The 18499-nt window shown below is 37.7% G+C and overlaps 1 protein-coding gene across 11 annotated transcripts in view; it reads left to right on the top strand.

Moving 5' to 3' along the window:
- The window catches only part of LOC111562847 (teneurin-3), a 391758-nt gene that overhangs the window by 76021 nt on the left and 297238 nt on the right, over positions 1-18499 (top strand). For all 11 annotated transcript variants that reach the window (XM_055010067.1, XM_055010068.1, XM_055010071.1 and 8 more), the window contains exon 3: positions 15866-15943. The gene's annotated coding sequence lies outside the window, so the exon portion shown is untranslated. The remainder of the gene's footprint in view (positions 1-15865; positions 15944-18499) is intronic.

Below are 18499 nucleotides of genomic sequence, written 5' to 3'. Positions count from 1 at the left end.
ACCAATGTAAATGTGTGGTAGTCCCTTTTCATGCCCTGCTTCTGTTTAGTTGACCTTATTTTTTGCCAAGGTCTGTTGAGTGGCATATCGTTTTGGCATTTTGCTGAGCTTAAGTGCAACCAGCATTTTCCATTGCTTTAGCTGGTGGACATGCACACAAAGACCTCCCGAAGATCGCAAAATACCTTGTGTTTATTTTTTTTTTTTCCTCAGTCACAATTTTGTAAACTGCAATTTTTAATACAGATTACAGCAAGTCAACTTAATCCAACCCTGTTGGCTACAATAGAAATTAAAACCTTCTTGATTTGCCATTTAGTGCAAAGTATTAAGGCAGAAAATTTCAACTTTTTTTTTTTTTTTTTTTTAAACTTCAAAATTTCATTTAATTACATTTTTATTGTTAAAATGCTACAGGGCATCACAGTGAGAGGCCATGTCAATCAAAAACCCAAAGGAGCACTTTCTTGTTGGTAGATTTAAGTAGCAGCCATTTGTCCCTGTAATGTGGGGATAGCTTTGAACTTGGGACTGTCAGCGGCAACATTCTAGCCTTTTAGCCCAGCGGAGCATAGCAACAGGACTTCTTTGGTTTTCATGGATGGACAAATAGATGGAAGCATGGGTGGCAGAAATTATGTGCAGTGAATTGACAGCTGGGTTTACCCTAGACCTAGCCCTTCAACATGTTTATAATAGCACCCTGCTAATTTTCTTCTGTCTCTTTTTCAGAGGCAAAGAAACATCTATATCCCTTCTTCACAAATTACATCTGTAAGTCAAACAGCTTTCAAGATAAATCTAGCTTTTTAAGAGAGCTACAGTAATAGAAGGACGTGATTTACTGTGCTAACTTAATGTATTTTTCTATTATAAAAGCATATTGAAAATGAAACAATGAAACAAAACTAAACAAAACCCCCGTTAGTTTCTCCTGGATGCTTTCAATTGCACCCTGGGACGTGATGCTCATTGAACTATATTAATGGGCTTGTCAGGTGGGAACCCACCAAAAGCTATGCACCAACACTTAGTGTCCCAAGCCATAAAAATGAATCCCAGATCCACTGCAGATATGCAGGTCTGTTTCTGTGCAGCAGAACACGCTTCCACTGCTCTAATTAGCTCTCAGCTTCCCACTAGTACATCTTCATGGGCTCAAATTGCTCCACAAGGGCCTGTCATTGGTCCCTCTGGTTTATAGCAATGAGGGAATCGCACAGATGCACATTCATTCATTTGCAGGTCCACATGTTTACAAAATTACACACATTCAACCACTCTGAAACTACATCAGTCATAGCTCACCTGTTTGAGTAGATAACCCGTGAATTGGGGCTGGAAGTGATTTACAGAGTCACTGCATGTCATTTCCTAATCTCTTCTCAACCACCTTTTGTGTCACGACTAATCTGATTAACCTAATCTTTACAAAAAAAGAAATACAATGGACATTTAAAACTTACTAATCAAATCCTAAGTGGCCTTAAGGAACATGCTGTCTTGTAAGCTGAGTGTCAGAGTTCTGAATTGTCATTAGAGAATAATAAAGCAAATCTCTCCATCTTTGATTGCATTTTTCATTCTTGCTTTTGAATTTTATTGTTTCCCCCCTCCATTATCTTAACGATGACCTTACTAATGAAAAGCCACTTTGGTTGATTTTTCAACTAAACCAAAAGACAATATAGTAAATCAAGCAACTATGAATTTTTCCATCTAAGAAGAGCCTAAAGACCTCTTGACCCTCTTTGGCTTAGTAATGCTGTTCTTGATTTTTTTTTTTAATCAACAAAGGATTTCAAAAGATACATGAAATTAGTATCTTCTGGATTAAATAGCATAACTGCAGGACAAAGCGACAGGTTCTTGTTAAACAAGTGTGAGGACACAAACAAGTGACTCAAATACAGAAAGGTATTAATACCTTCCACCCTCTGTGTCTGCCAATCTGATCTTCATTTTAGACTGTTTTGAAAATCAAAAATTACTATAAACAAAAAACAGCAAAGCAATTCACTGGAGTGCTGAGAGATCAAAATTCAAGCAGTGCACTGTAAAATAGGTAGCACTTAAATAAGTAATAGGTTTAACTGTTGCTTAGCCCAACCTAATGTGGAAAAACGATAAGTGAAAAAAGTGCCTTTCTCCAGACCATTAAAAAGTTGAACTCAGACTGGTTTATTCTTGGCCTCTATGAATTCTTTTGACTTCCTTTTACACTGCATTATTTGCACCTGAGAGTACATAGCTTTTTATTGTTGTTTGTGCTAAAACTGTGACTTAAAAAATACGTTTGACATTTTTTAGCCATTTAAGTTTAATTCATTTTCACATATTTGTTGTGTACAAAAATAGATAGATACAGATTTGATATAAAATAAATTAGCCAATTCGAAAACAAACAAAAAGAACAAAATAAAAAAAAAATAGTATTACTTGTACTGTTTCATTGTCAAACAACCATTATGATAACAATTTATATCCTGGGTCAGATGCAATGCAAAATTAATGAGTTGTGGCTATAAAATAGCCAGATTGGGCTTATGTCAAAAATATTCAGAAGGAATATTTTGAATTGTAAAATTGGCAGTGTACTCCATCTGTAAATACTATTTTGTATGGAAGTATTTAACTTCCACAATGCCATCTGTCTACTTACATCATACACTTAACTGGTAACCAGATGGAGACTAAAGGAAGGAGGTGAGAAATTAGACAATGAGGGAATCTGAATGATGGAAACTGTCAACATTATATAGCTACAATATAATATTTGCATCAAACAACAACTTCAATTTTACTCTATCTCCTTAGTAGACAGTTACCACTAAGGTAAAGTGCAGGCCATTATGATCCCTCACAGAGTCTTAAAAGATTTTTTTATGTATTCACAAACATTATTAATATTATTATTATTATTTTTTTTTATGATCCCATAAGGATAGAATGTAATAGTCTGGAGCCCTAGACCAGATTTGTCTTTAATAAAAGATCGATATCAAACCAATATATCATCATGTTGCAACCCTTTACTACTATTGTGATATAGGTGAATACATTCTACACAAAGGAACCAAATCCCCTCATGAACAATGAGCTGTGACTAAGGGTTTATTTGTAAACGGGACACTACACTAATCAGCTCTAACATTAATACTACTGACAGATGAAGTGAATAACACTGGGTATCCCTGGGGTGGGATATTTACGACAGCAAGTGAAAAGTCTGTTCTTAAAGCTGTTGTGTTGGAAGCAGCAAAAAGGGGCAGTGACTTTGACAAGGGCCATACTGTATGTACTGGTTCAGAGCATCTCCCAAAGGTCTTGTGGGGCATTCCCAATATGCAGTGGTTCAAGGAACGACAAACAGTGAAACAGTGACACAATAGTGGCTGCCTAAGGCGCATTGGCATGCGTGGTAAGTCAAGGCTAGTGCATGTGGTTCAGTTGCACAGAAAAGCTACTGTAGCAATAAATTGATGAAAACCCGGTTTGAGGAGATTTCAAAGAGTTAAAGATGTTTGCTTGGCCTTCATATTTTCTAGATTCCAATCTGATCGACCATGTGTGGTATATGCTTGAAAATGAATGCTCAATTGGACTTAGATCTGGATCTAGAATTTCTAGGCTTGGTCAGCCCCTGGACCCTGGGAGCCCACTGGTCTGGAACAATGCTAAACTGCCTGGTACATGTCAAAGTAACATCCATGCAAATGCCAGGACCCAAGGCTTCCTGGCAAAACATTGCATTCTAACAAGATGGATGTGTTTTTATTGTTATGGCTGATTGGTATATGTGAAAGCTAAATAGAGAAAAACGTCAACGGAAGTGAAATGTGTGCATATTTTCGAGACACTTAATCCTTAGAAAAATGTAATCCTGTGTTTGTATCTGTATTTTGTATATGTGTGTGTGCATGTGTGCTGTGTATCTGCAGGCTACGATCACAGATAACCTTTCTCGGTGTCCGCTCACTGACTCTATCAAACACACTTTCAATCTGTGTGTATGTGTCCAGATGCTGAAACCAGATGCTTTCCTTCAGACTGCAGGCGCCTAAGATAGTGACAGAGAACGGACACATGCAAGGTTATCGCACATAGACTCACCAACACATGCACAGGATACTGTATCTCAGGTAGATACCTAGGTCACATTTGATAGATCATTGCTTTCATATAAATTAGTCTTTACTCTATTCATGGGCACGTGGCCCCTTACTTTAACATATCTGTTAAAGATGTTAAACCAAAACTGCAAAAGTAGATATCTTCACTAGACAAATCAGCAGTTACCTGTGAAAGAGCTACAACAACACCCAGTTTTCCTAATTATTCTGTCATCTCCCACAATATAATCACCTTAACATAACTTAGTGTATGTGCTGGTGGATGGTATGTATGAGGATTCTTCCAAAAATTCTCAGCCTCACTAGAAAATGTCAAGATTGTTCTGGCATTACTTTTTCAGCATGGATTCCTTTAACTTTATTGCACTTAGTCATCTGATGTTCAACATTTGCTCTCTTTGTGGAAGAAGGTCACATCTTGAGCCTCCAGATACTCCTCAGAAACATGGATGATTTCATCAACACCCAAACAATGACCACACAGCTCAGATTTCAGTTTGGGAAACAGTCGTTAGACGGTGCTGGTAGGGTGAGTAAGGTTCATAGAGCAACAGTTCAAAACACGTTTGGCTGCTTCTGTCACTTGTGCTGTGTGGACGGATACCTTGTCCTGGACCAACAGCAGCCAGCTCCAAACTTTCTTCTTTTTTTTGTTGATTGCTACAAACATTAGAGTTTTTGTGGACAGTGACATAATACTTTATACAATACAGTTATGCCCCAAATCAAGAGGAGTTATGCCCCTTGTTTCTGAGTGAGGTTGAAAACTTTTGGAGTTCCCTTGTTTTTATATGTGTGTATATGTCTAATATTTACTATTATGTATAGCTGGGATAACAGATCAGTCACCCTGACTGAGTTGAACTTGTGTTAAAATGTTTTCTCCATTTTTAAACAATATGAAATATTGGTTTCTCCCATAGTGAACAAGTCTGTCAACAGGCATATCTGATTTAAAAAAAAAAAAAAAAAAAGTGAAGTGTTCATCCAGATTCATCCAGATTTTGGACATTTGGGTATTTACCAATCTTTTACACTAACTGTCTCTCAGTCAAAGTATCTGTAATATATCTATTATCTGGCCTTATTGGAGGTGAACAACCAGCTTGACTGAGTTGATTGCAAACAGTCCTGTACTGATTACTTGTTAGGTTCCTAACTTCTCAGCTTTATTACTGTTGCCTGTACTAAGCATTCCCAATCAGAGTAAGGCTCATGGTTGCATAATTTATAAAGATAAAAATGTCTTGATTCCACTGTTCATCTACCTCCCTCCTTACCAATCCCCCTACCACTTTATGAATCCATCACACAGGAATCAGGCCTATTTTAAATGTCTTTGCATAGTCCAATGTCACAAATCACAAAGTTGCCCCAAGGGGGCTTCACAATTTCTACAGCATATGGCACCTTTTGTGTTTAGACCATCCATTCTGGTAAGAAAAAAATTTCAAAAAACTCTAACAGGAAAATGGAAGGAAACTTGAGGGCTTTACTACGAAGGGAGATTAGAGCAATAGCAAGAGATGTTGAGATTAAAGTCTCACCAGTGTCACAAAGGTGGTTCTCTTTTAACCTCCTAGACCACCATAGTAACTTATGCTGTGAAGCTAACCTGGTCCAGAGCAGGTTATGTTCAGAGTTTTGGATTTAAGTCAGATGTAAGAAGCGTCTTCCTTTCACCAAGTTGTTTCCTGACAATTCCCTATGTGTGATCCAGATTCATAGCTCAGGGAATTTGTTCTGACTACAAACCTTTGGAGCCGTACATTACTAATACCGCTGAATGAAACGATGCAGTTACAGTATTGCACGCTGTATACATCATGGCGTCCAGCATGTATTCAGCTGGTGTTGCAGAAATCACATAAATCTTTTTTTTTTTTAGAAAATTGATTATTCTATTGGTATTTATTACAGGGAATATTCAATCTATTACATTAATTTCACCAAAAATTTGAGTGATACCCTACATTATTGCACAGTGTCAAACCTACTTGCACTACAATACAATATCATGTTTGATTTTGTGAAGTATTAAGTTGAACAGCTCTAATCTTCAGCTGTTACATCAGAAATAGGCAGTTGTATTATTCAGTAAAATAAATATATAGACATACATTTACCACATTATTCCTGTCTTGCATTATTTGTAGTAGAAGTGCTTTTATAACGTCATAAATTTTTAGATTTTTAGTAGCTCTCCATTAAAACAATCTATATGGCACAACATTAGTATATTTTGTGCAGAAAAAGAGTCACATATCATGTTAAACACACCCTTTCAGGTGAATGGGCACAGAGTCTGAAGCAGAAAGTCTGAGTTAATGAAGAACGTTGATAACAACCTTTGTAATAGCTATTACCTCTGACTGGTGTGTAGTTTTTGTTGAGCCGACTTACACAAAGAAAGTCTGGTGGTGTCAAACTTGCTTCGTAGTACAGCCCTCTGGAAGGAGGTCAGATTACACAAACACAAAGGAGGCTACGCTCTTGCACAACATTCATGCATATAGGAAGGAGCAGCCACATAGGAGGGAACCAAGAGGTGAGCCCCAGGCAGAAGAGAATCCCAATCTGCTTTCAGCTTTTTAAATGGCTGTGAGCCTGCACAGCCTTACACATCTGACACACACACACACACACACACACATGCATGCGTGCACGCACACAGGAGAATATCCACATACTTGCTGTCATGTTGAAAAACAAAAACTCACTCACACTTCAACACACAGTGAGTCTGTAAAGCGAAGGGTCGATAAATAAATTATGTTGTTCAGTAATGGAATAGTGCTGTGTTGTTGTGGGAACAAGGCTCATGCTGCCATGACAACCTCAAGGGTCATGTGAGGTCATCTGCAGCTGTTGCTTTGACGCTATCAGACAGTCACCCCTCTCCATGTAGGGGTGGAATGGATGCAAGGTGTGTGGTTTTTGTTGAATATTTCTGTGCACAATTTCTAGGAGATGTATGTGTATGTGTGTGTGTGTGCGTGCGTGCGTGCGTGCATGTTCCAATGTCGGGAACACGATAAGCATGACAGTAAAATAGAATGAAAGATTAACATAAATATAAAAAAATAAATACATTGCTCTCTGACTAAAAGTATAAAGTAATGGAGGCCAGTGCTTTTTTCCCATAACTGCACTGGTGCAAATGCAAAATAGCAGTCTGGTAAATGGAAACAGTCAAGGAGACAACCATGGGAAAACTAGTTTGTCATTGCAACATTAGCAATACTAACAGGTAATAACAGAAAGTAACGGAAACAAACCAGTAATGTGGCCTGCAATGAAACGTACCATTGAGTCTGGCTTTGCTTCAAACAGATCTGAAAGTGCTGCACTCACAGCAAACTTAACTTATGCCATCGTAGATATACATTTTTTTATATGTAGACACAAGCAAAAGTATGTCATCAAATCTGATACTGAGGCCTTCTTGGCACTAATTTACATTTCCGCAAATGTAAAATTTCCCCCTCCTTTTGAAAAAAAGTTTGAAAAAAATTAAAATTTGTCAGTCAAAACAGCTGGTGCAGAGGCTTTAGCGTGCCAGTGAATTGGCACAGCAATGGCAAATTAAGCTGCATTCTAGTAAATGTTAGTGCTAACCAAATGTAAAGTATCTGCAATTGTTGTTCATGTTTCAGGCTCATTACACAAAACAACAACGGGATTGCCTGAACTGAAGTGTGGCATAATCCCAAACTTTCCATTTGGCATGTCTACGAAGACAAAGATAAAGTGTCATTTTAAAAAATCTCCACTCTAAAAGGCATTTGAAAAAAAATCCGTGACCTAAAATGCTGCTTGTGTGTGAATGAAGGGCCCGAATGTAAAAATGTTATGTAAAATATCCACGTTACAGTCGAATGCAACCACTTGAGAGACTTAGTCTGCAGACCGACACCACATGGTTTTTCAAGGTCCATCATACCAGCAGTTGCAATATTTGGTACATTTTTTATGATTTATAATATTTTGTCCTTCATTGTAAACTGTCGCATGGTACAATACACAAGATTTATACTATGTTATAATGCAGAGCTTACAAATTACAGCTTCTCAACAGAAATTAAACATTCACAATTTTTTAATGTGTAGACGCTGCAGAGCTGGTGTATTGTTTTAGTAAGAAAGGGTTTGATTTCACTGAATAGCCACTGTGGGAGATGTTTACATGCTGAAATAGCAAATTAAGAAATTTTAACGAGATATGAAAATAAATAATAATAAACAATCAGTGACAACCAGTCTTTTTGTTTTCAGTATCTTTTATGCTTCTTTTGTTTGTGTCTGCACCTCTTGTTCTTCTGGTCATTTATTTTGCCTTTGTATTTTTCCAAAGGCATTAAAGGTTTAAACCTGACTGACATTTGATCACAGTTCAACCCATATCCGGTCTCATCCTTTCACCGCTTATCTCTGAGCTTGTGTGTATCACACACATGCACGCACACGTGCACACACCAGCCATTTGAAATCAAGTCGAAAATTATTGCTCACTGATGAACAATTACAGCAGAAGTTGTTTTTTTTTTTTTTTTTATGTTGTAACAATCACCCGTCTATTATCATAATCAACTTCACACAAGGAGATGCTGCTTTGAACATGAATGAGAAACAAACAGAAAGAAAGAGAGAGGAAGACAGAAGAGAGAGGGAATGCTGGTAACATCTGTGTGGTTCCAGAAATGCACACACACACACACACACCTACACACACACACACACACACACACACACACACACACACACACACACACACACACACACACACACACACACACACACACACACACACACACACACACAGAGAGAGTTTATTCAGATGGGAAAGTGATTTATCTGAAGCGATTTATCTAAAATTGCAACATTACAAGATTTCTGCAAGGCTGTTCTTTACATTCATGTCAACTCGATACAGAACATTTGAAAGAGAGAGCGTAATTTATATACTGCTCTGATTTCAGTGTTCTACGTGGCCATCTCCTTGCAGATTAGGCTTTACTCTGCTCTGGAGGTATTATTTGTAAAGTTATCTCTCCTCTGTTTCAATGAAGATCAGCTTGTTCATACATGCCCACATGCACAGATATGCAAGAAAAGCCACAGAATAAAAATATAGACCTGAAATTGTTAATGATATGCCCCATTTGTTTCTTATTCTGGCCTTTTTTAAACTTCAGATATACACATCTTTTTCTTTTAAATGCCCACTTAAAACGTTTCATTTTAAAGTCCACTTCACCCATGACCTTGCTAGACCTAATGTGTATCACCCTTACTTGTTCTTATAGCTTATTATCACTGCAGTGCTTTGCAGGAAAAAGAGTAACTGCACTTTTATATTAATTTTTTTTTATTTTTGATCAGATTCTCATGCAACGTGGCTCCTCTCTCTTTTTTTATATCTTCCGAATCTGAAGCCTATGAAGCTCACCCCGTAGACATAGTTTTTCAATTGAAATGCTGTAGCTTACAGGGCAGCTGGTGCAGTACTGCTCTTGCCCTGACTGGCTGCATTATTTACCATTTTCTTAGAGCTATTTGGATCTCATATGCTGTGCGTGTCTTTATGCAGCAAAGTCTGGCCAGTTGATATCTTATACAGGAGATGATAGTCATCAAAGGGTTAAATGTTATCATTATAACTCCAGTGTCTGTCTTTTGGATTTGATTGAGAAGATGATGTGTTTCAGCTTACTGTATTATTATGTACAGGGTGTGTTTTGCTTTTCAAAGCCATCACCAGCGTTGATTGTGTGTAGGGTGTGTTTGTTTTCCCTCTTCTTTGATTGGTCATTAACCTTCAAGGCAATCAGGAGGGAAAACCAAACTTTTTAATAATCACATTTAAGCATCCAAGATCACCAATGTTCTCTCAAATCAAGCAATACACCGATCTTGAATGCTTTCACCTGGGACTCACATTTTCTCTAGTGCAGACTGCTTTATCATGTCATCAAATAAATATGTGCAAGCTATATAGTAAGTGATGACAATTATATACAGACCCGCATTCCAGTGGATTCTGTTGTTTTGAGATTTTCAAGAAATATAGCATGCCTTTAGCATTCCATATACATTTTGTTTTTGTTTGTCGTGAACTATATGATTCATTTAATTATTTATTTATTTTTTAAATACATTGTCCAGCAAAAAATTATCAGCATGCAGCTGCCTGCTCCAGAAGACATATTCACACTCTGTTGCCTTTAGAAAACAAGTTGCATCCTGCAGGACTCATCCCAGTCTGCCCATTAGCTGTTTGAACGTCTGATCTCACTCCAATGTTACAGGTCCACCAAAACACGCATTACAAGATAAACAAACTGTTCCTATCCCAGATCCAATATCACACTAAAGTTGGCTCTGCCATCAGCAAAACGTCAAATCTCTCAACATTTTTGTGCAATTTTGTTATTCATTTATTCATCAATTGTACAATTTTTGTGCAGCATCTTTCACATATGTTTTTAACTTTCCTTTAAGGGTATGTTGGAAGTTATGTGATTGCCTGAAACTGTGTATGGGAACATGTTTTGAATGAGTAATCGTTAATTGTATGCATGTATCTGAGGAAGTGCACAGTACTTTCAACATATATCTTTACACAATGACAATAAAGTAATCTTGAATGTATGGGCCATTTAGAGCTAAACTACACATTTTCTTAAGTTTATGAATTGATAATTCATTTTGTAGAATTTTTCTTGACTATTTTGTTCATTCAAGGTCTCTGTCATATTGTGTTTTCAGACAAGCTGAATAATAGCATGGAATTGAGAGATCAAATGTCGCACAGAACAGAACCCAACCAAAGTCACTGAAGCAATCATTTAGCATCAGTCTGTGAAATAAAGACAAAATGATGTGAAAGATATGTGAGGGAAAACTTCACATGCATTAATCGCTGTGAATGCTTGGTTGTTGATAAAAACTAAACTGACAGATTTTAGAAAATGTGGAAGTGTGAGGTGGAATCCTGTTTGAAACTTAAAGACATAATTATCATAAATTTGGTTTCCCATGGTGGAAAAACCCACAAATCCACAGGTACTATGTAAGGATGGGCAGATGGATAGATAGATATTTGGAAGATAAAGAGGAAGAGATAAAGTGGGAGGGGGTGTGGAAGCAATTCCTTGCACACCTCTCAGTCATAAATATGGAAGGGGAACAGCATGGCTCAGCCAGTCCTCCTACGAGCAGCATGTTATCCTGCTTCCTTGGCAGAGTGAAAAAGGCCTCTAGCTAGGAGAGATACAGAGCACAGACAAACAGCTGAATGTATTTACTGACAGAAAGATGTATAGGAAAATAAATGTATCAATAATTGAGTCAAATAAACTGGCACACGTTTTCTTGCTGGTTAAGTTCTTCTGGTCATGTTGACTGTTTGGATAAGGCTAAGCTGCAATTGCTTTAAATTGTCTTAAAGTTCTTTGTTTGTTTGTTTGTTTTTGTTTCAAAGAGTTAAGCCATTTATGATAAGCCATAAATAATGATAGGCTGAATCTTCACAAAATTGAATGCTTCTGGGATTAGGAAACAAAAGTACATTATTCAACAGAAGTGAGCACACCCCTCTGTAACTTCACTTTAACGTCAGATGAGTGTAGACATGATCACCACACAGTAATTACACAAAACCACAGATATATTCAGTTTTTTGTTCGGTGATTCCACGTTTTCTAACTTGTGTGGTCTGTGATCACAGATATGTATTCATCTTTGTTCCACTGAATTCTGCTTTGGGATCTCTTCCGAGTCACCATTCACCATAAACTGGCTCAAAGAATCTACGAAGTAGAGAGTTGACGCAAGATTTATTTTCGTCAGATAAAAGTTATTTTGACACAGTAATCTGCAGAACAGCCTGAGAGAGATCTTACACTGATGATGAGCAGCAAAGCAGATGGGGCTAACCGGCCAGTCAAGTTCTTCTTTGAGAGAAAAACGTGGTTTTGTGGACCTGCTTTTACACAACTTCACATTCTCATGTTGAAGCAAACCAAATTTTTAACACAACTTAATGTAACACATCATTGAATCTGACAAGATTAATATCTTCCCTAATTGTAATTAAGACACAATATATTGATCAATAACAATATATCTTGGAACTATGCACATATACCATGTTTAACAAATGTATTAGACCACCACCCAGTGTAAGGTGTTTACCACCACTGCCCTAAATTAACAGTATTGCTAATTACCAGAATATTGTTTTATGTTTCTGTTATGGTTAATCCACCATGCGCAAGCTCTATAATCAAATTGATATATTTATTGCTACATTTAATTGTTGTTCTTATCCGTGAATTTTCAAATTTACTGTTTTACAAAAAACTGAAAAAAATAGTAACCCATATTATGATTTTTTGATTGAGAAAATCAATTGCCAAATTACAGTTATTTGCTTGCATTCCTAAACAGAAAATAATTGTTTTAATGGTTGTATGTTATTCTGGTTTAATTTTTAACTTCTTGGAGAACTCCAGTGTGGTGACTCAAATTTGAGTATAAAAACATGAATTAGTTTGAAAGTCCTCACTTCTGTTCAAAATGGCAAAGCGTCAGGAACTCACTGAGAAAGACAGAGTCTGAATTAAAGCACTTCATGATGCTGGATGGTCTTTGAGACAAATCGTGCAAGACATAAAGTGTTCTCACAGTGTGGTCAAGTATGCCTTGAACTCACTTGCAGAGACAGAAACTTACAAAATGCACCAAGGAAGAGGTTGAAAATGAAATCTAACTGAAGCAGCAGTCAGGCACCTCAAGATCTGAAGTACTGGAGACAGAAAGAAGACCGCTGTTAATCTTCAAGCAGACATTAATGCTTCTAGACCAGCAAGTCTCCAGAATGACCATAAGCAGACGACTGAAAGAACAATGCTTATGGATGCAAGCTGTTTTCAGGGCCAAAGGAGGTCATACAAATTATTATGATTTTTGTTTTTATATGTGAATAAGAACTATTTAGGAGTTCCAGTTTGTTAATCAGCTAATGAATAACAATACAATTTTTAGTTTGAAACAAGTTTTTGACATTTTTCGCAAATGTTTGTGTTTTCTTGTTTTTATGACATATGGTTTAATAAATTTATGAAGCACTGTATATTTGTAAGTTGACTACAAAGCTTGACTTGCTTGACATGGATCACTAAACTGCTGTTAGATAGCTCAATAATGATGTACACCAAAAAAAAAAAAAAAAAAAAGAGAAACCGGCCTATTTACCAGATGGACTTATATTTTGAGTGCAGTGTAGGCGAACTGTTCGGTGATGCATGTGTCACATGTTAAGTTCAGAGGTGACAGGGTGACATGTATCTCATTATCACAGCAAAGGTGCTAACCAAATGCTCTCTGGACCTCCTCTCCATTAGCTACAGTATCTAATGACCTCTTTAGACACTGAACATGTAATATTTCTGTCTTTTAGGAATAAACTTTTTGCATGCTATCTCCAGCATGCAAGGGGCCTTGCAGAGAGAGCCTTAAAATCCTTCTGTCTCCTCATTGCAGGGTTGGGCTGCAGGAGAACAGCAGTGAGACGCAAAATAATGATCTCTAAAGAAATACGGAAGAGTGTTCTCAAGTTTGTCACAAGCTATATCAGAATGTGTATCACTTTATTTTGCAGATGAGGGATAGTTTTTAGTTATAGCTTGATTTGATCACATACTATTTGCAAGGTTTTTTAATTACTAGTTGTTAGTAGTAGTTTGTTACAGTAATTGTATTTCTTTGCATATTGGGAATTGTATTTGTCACAGGACAAGACAAAGCACATATGTATGGCCTCTCTGTAACATCTACCTGTCAGCTTAGTCAGTCTACGTAAGCAAAGTTCGGTGATGAATCAAATACAGACTGAGTTTTAAAAAGCTGGTGAACACCATTTCAGATGTGCTCATAATCAAGAGCAGTTCCCACATCCTCACTGATACCAGCTTCCATCAGTTTCAAATCACAACACTAGAAAATTTGAACCCTATTCACGCACACGTGCCATTGCATGCACATTAACAGTTTTCAGAATTTATTTTGCAATCCCTTTCATTTGGCTGCTGGTGCCATGCTGCTAATATGCTTTGTAGCTTTTATGAAGGAGTTTGGCTTTTCCATGTGGTTATGGGGTAAATAGTTGTTTATTCATCGTCATGGAGTAGATTTGGCTGTTGACACGAATTAGTGAGTAAATACGAATTCCTCTCTGCACTCTAAAAGCTCTTCTGCTGATTAGTGAGCAAGTGGGGGAGAGCTATAGAAGACAGGGAGGCTTGAGGTGGAGAGAGAGCAATTTGTTTATCAAACACTTTCCCCCTCAAATCTGATTAGCTCAATGTCACATTGAAGAGTTGGACCTCTCTGGTGTGTGTATCTGTGGACTTTCCTACATGCAAACATTTTGCCTCTGTGAATTTTTATTTGATGACTGTAGAAAAAACACATTCTTCTGACTCAGACAGTAATGCACTAATCCCTGTGCCGAAATGTCCGGCTTGTTGTGGAGAAAGTTGGTTTTAGGCCACATCAAAGTTTAGAGAGGCAGAGAATGTCCATCTGATCACATGTGTTTAACCTTGAGAGAGGCAAGTGTTCTCTGACTCAAACAACATAGAAATTCATGAAAAAATTAAATATTCATTCACATTTATTAGTGACATTAGGAAAAAGAAACTGGACACAGACCACTTTTGAATGCAGGAATAGTTGTTTTCTTTTATTCTCAAGATCCATTTCAGTCTTCTTTGCTCCTTTTTGTAATTTACATCCTCTCATCCTCCATCCAGTTTTCATCATATTCAGACTTTTTTCTAGAAGTTATCACAGACATCATTAAGAGGAAAGCTTACCATATTTTTTCTGTTTGTCACAGACACAAAATCTTGCTCTTCAGGTACGCCTTCGAGTCAAATGCTCAGCCGTAGTTAAAAGTCAGTTTGTCTGGACTTCACATCAGTTACCGTGGGCTTCAGCACTAAACCAGTTATCCAGTGGAAAAAAAAAAAAACAAACGCAACCGTCGTCACAAACATTGAACCTGTCTTGGAAGATCTTGTTACTCTGGAGTCGGAGACTGCAGCAAATCTATTTCACCTTGACAAATGAGAAGTTGCACTGTGTTCTTCAGAGACATGCTCCACCCTGTGGTTTGCATTTTCATGGAGAACGAGTCATACTTCAGCGAGATAATGAGCCCAAACTCACCTCAAAGCTTTGAAGAACTTTCTCTTCAAAAAAAGACGAGGGAGTGTTGAATCCTATGGACTTCGTGCCAGTGTCACCTAATCTCAACCCCACTGAACATTTATAGAGCTCTTGAATACCGAGGACACCAAACATTCACGACAGAAGAAGCTCTTTGGAACATTGGCACATCATGTTGGGATGACATGGCTTATCAGGTCTTGCATAAAATAATGCCGTCAAATTGCCAAGTGCTGCTGTCGTTAAGGAGGAAAACCAAATACTAAAGGAAAATCTCATTTATTCTGCATGCAGTCTGTTCCCTCTGGTCTACTCCTACTTTGCTGTCAGGAATTTTATTTGGTCCCTGCATTATATGGCTGCGTGCAAGAAAGAAAGTAACAATTTACACAAGCATACAGGAAAGTGGTTTATGCAGCTTTAGGACTGATGCTTGCACCAATCATCATCAGCTATTGTTTCTGATTTTATACATTTCTTTGTCTTTCTGCCCTTAGTTTCGGAAGCACAGAAGGGAATGACACGACTTGGCAGCAGACCAGTGCCATTCAACTGTTAGATCACTCAACAAGTTGGTAGGTTCCACTCAAATCCTTTCACTGTCTCTCCATCTGTGTCTCGTGTTTTTCTCCGTGGATCACTGCTCAGCATTGTCTGTTTGCTTCTCAGTTATTCCCTCTTCCATGTGTTTTGCTGTCTATCCTGTTCGTTTTTGTTAAAAATGTCCTTTCTGCTTCTCACTCAAAACCTCCTGTTATGAAGAGTGAGAAGATTAGCGACAATTTGCCTTGATTAGGCCATTCTTTTTGCAATTGAGGAAGGAAAAAAAAGACAAAAACCCACTATGCAATTTGAACACGTGCAGGGAACAAGTGATTACGATCAATAAAAAAATGAGCAGGGGGAGAGAAAAGGAAAAAAAAATGAACAAGTGAAGGAATGAATTGCCAATTTCTGTTCTTGTCAAGTGTTTTTGGAAGGCAGCTCTTGAAGAAAAGCTGTTTCCGTTGAAGCACTGTGTGTGTGTGTGTGTGTGTGTGTGTGTGTGTGTGTGTGTGTGTGTGTGTGTGTGTGTGTGTGTGTGTGTGTGTGTGTGTGTGTGTGTGTGTGTGTGTGTGTGTGTGTGTGTGTGTGTGTGTGTCAAAGGGGATGGCGGTGGTGGCTCTGCATTCAACAGAGCCTGATTTCAGTGTCAGACATTTTTCTACTCCTTACAATGTCAAAGTGGTTTTGATATACACATTTTGTGTCAATTTTTTTGTCCCAGGAAAGGAAGTAAAATGTTCAGACCGATGGTTGTCTGCATTTCCACCACAGTCTAAAGACCTCAGAATTCAGTTAAGACCTCAGCGTTATCTTTTGCCAAAATCTGTTCAAAATGGTTGCTTGACTTGCTCCAAGCTTGAAACAGTAGTAAGAATGATTGACTATTGATTTTGTTTAAGCTGAGGATATTGCTGTCATACTTCTGCTGAAGTGACTAATAAACTCAACAGCACATTCCCCCAGAACTGAGATTAGAAACAATTATAAGCACAGTATCTTAGTATTTAGGAGGAAAACTGAACCAGACAGATAGACACTATCTCCCAGTGCATGTGCAGTGACAAGCTATAAGAATTTTCCATATTTCTTCTTGTTATTATAGCATTTTGTAGTTGAACACGTACAGCAGTGAATAATAATTTTCATACACTTGGAAACAATGGCAGTCTTGAGTTTCCAATGACCCCTGTAACTCCAAATTCTCAATGATGGAATTATTGAAACCTATGTATCTTTGTCACAAAACAACCATACATTTAGGTTCTTTTACACTATTAAAGGTCACTCGGAAATATGACAAAATCTGCTCTGTACAATTGTCAGAAAACTTTTGTTCACAATGGTATATATATAAATGCCTTTAAAGTGAGTGAATGCTTAGATATGGACTTGAACTTATTAGTGTTGCACATCTTCTATTGCTTTTAGCATATGTTTGTGCAAAATATATTTAAATATTTAAGACTGTATTCAACCACTCCAGAATTTCTAATGTAATTAGAAAACTACTGTTGCTTAATTTGAAAGAAAGCACCTCTTTTGTCTACACTTCAGAATTTTTTGGAACTTCAGTAGTTAATGCTTGCATAACACTGTAAGCCTGGCTAGTGACAGATGTGACCTGACAGTTAGGCCATAACCATGTGACATTATCATGGAAAGACCACTGACAGGAGGAAGTAGACCCACAGGGGCCGTCACTCCTAAAGAAGCCCATGGCAGCAGTAACTTCTGGCCTGGCTAGGCACGTTCGACAATCAAGATATCTTTTTCCCAAAATATTGCATCTCCAATTTGCCCCTCAAACAACCAGTGTAGTTCAGTATAAAGTACTGTTCGGATGTTTGTATCAGCACTTTTTTTCATTCCCAATGTGAAAGCCTGTTTGTTCCACATTTGCAGTAATTACTCCACCAAGGAATGATGGAGTTATGTGACGATCGGCGTACGTTTGTCTGTGAATCTGTCTGTTTGTTTGAACTGCTGGTTGAAGCTGGTGATGGTGGTCAATAAAAATGCTTTGTCCCACTGCCCAACCATGTTAAAAAGTTTTTTTTTTTTTTTAAATCATGGTTTGGAGCTAGGTCAGTAGACAAACAACTGTGAGAAAATTCCATCACAAACTTCAACAGTATGGCTTATTCCTTAAAAGCATAGCCTATCATTGTTAGGTCTTATTTACTCATAAAACAAAACTAGTACATAGTAATAGTATATATATGTATATATATATATATATATATATATATATATATATGGCTGACATGACTCAAGTCATCCATCCATCTATTATCTGTACACAGCTTAATCCTCACCAGGGTTGCAGGGAGGTTGGAGTCTATCCCAGCTGACTTAGGGTGAAGACAGGGGACACCCTGCACAGGTCACCAGTCTATCACAAGGCTACACATAGTGACAAACAATCACATTCGCATTCACACCTACAGACAATTTAGAGTTACCAATTAGTCTCAGCATGTTTTTAGACTGAGCTGCACAGTGGCGTGGTGGTCAGCACTTTCGGCTTGCAGCTAGAAGATCCCCAGTTTGTGTCCCGGCCTTCCCGTGATTTTTTTCTGCATGGA

The sequence above is a fragment of the Amphiprion ocellaris genome, chromosome 4, assembly GCF_022539595.1.
Source record: "Amphiprion ocellaris isolate individual 3 ecotype Okinawa chromosome 4, ASM2253959v1, whole genome shotgun sequence".
NCBI lineage: Eukaryota > Metazoa > Chordata > Actinopteri > Pomacentridae > Amphiprion > Amphiprion ocellaris.
Note: the sequence above shows the minus strand (reverse complement) of the source record. Positions and strands in the feature narration are given on the sequence as shown.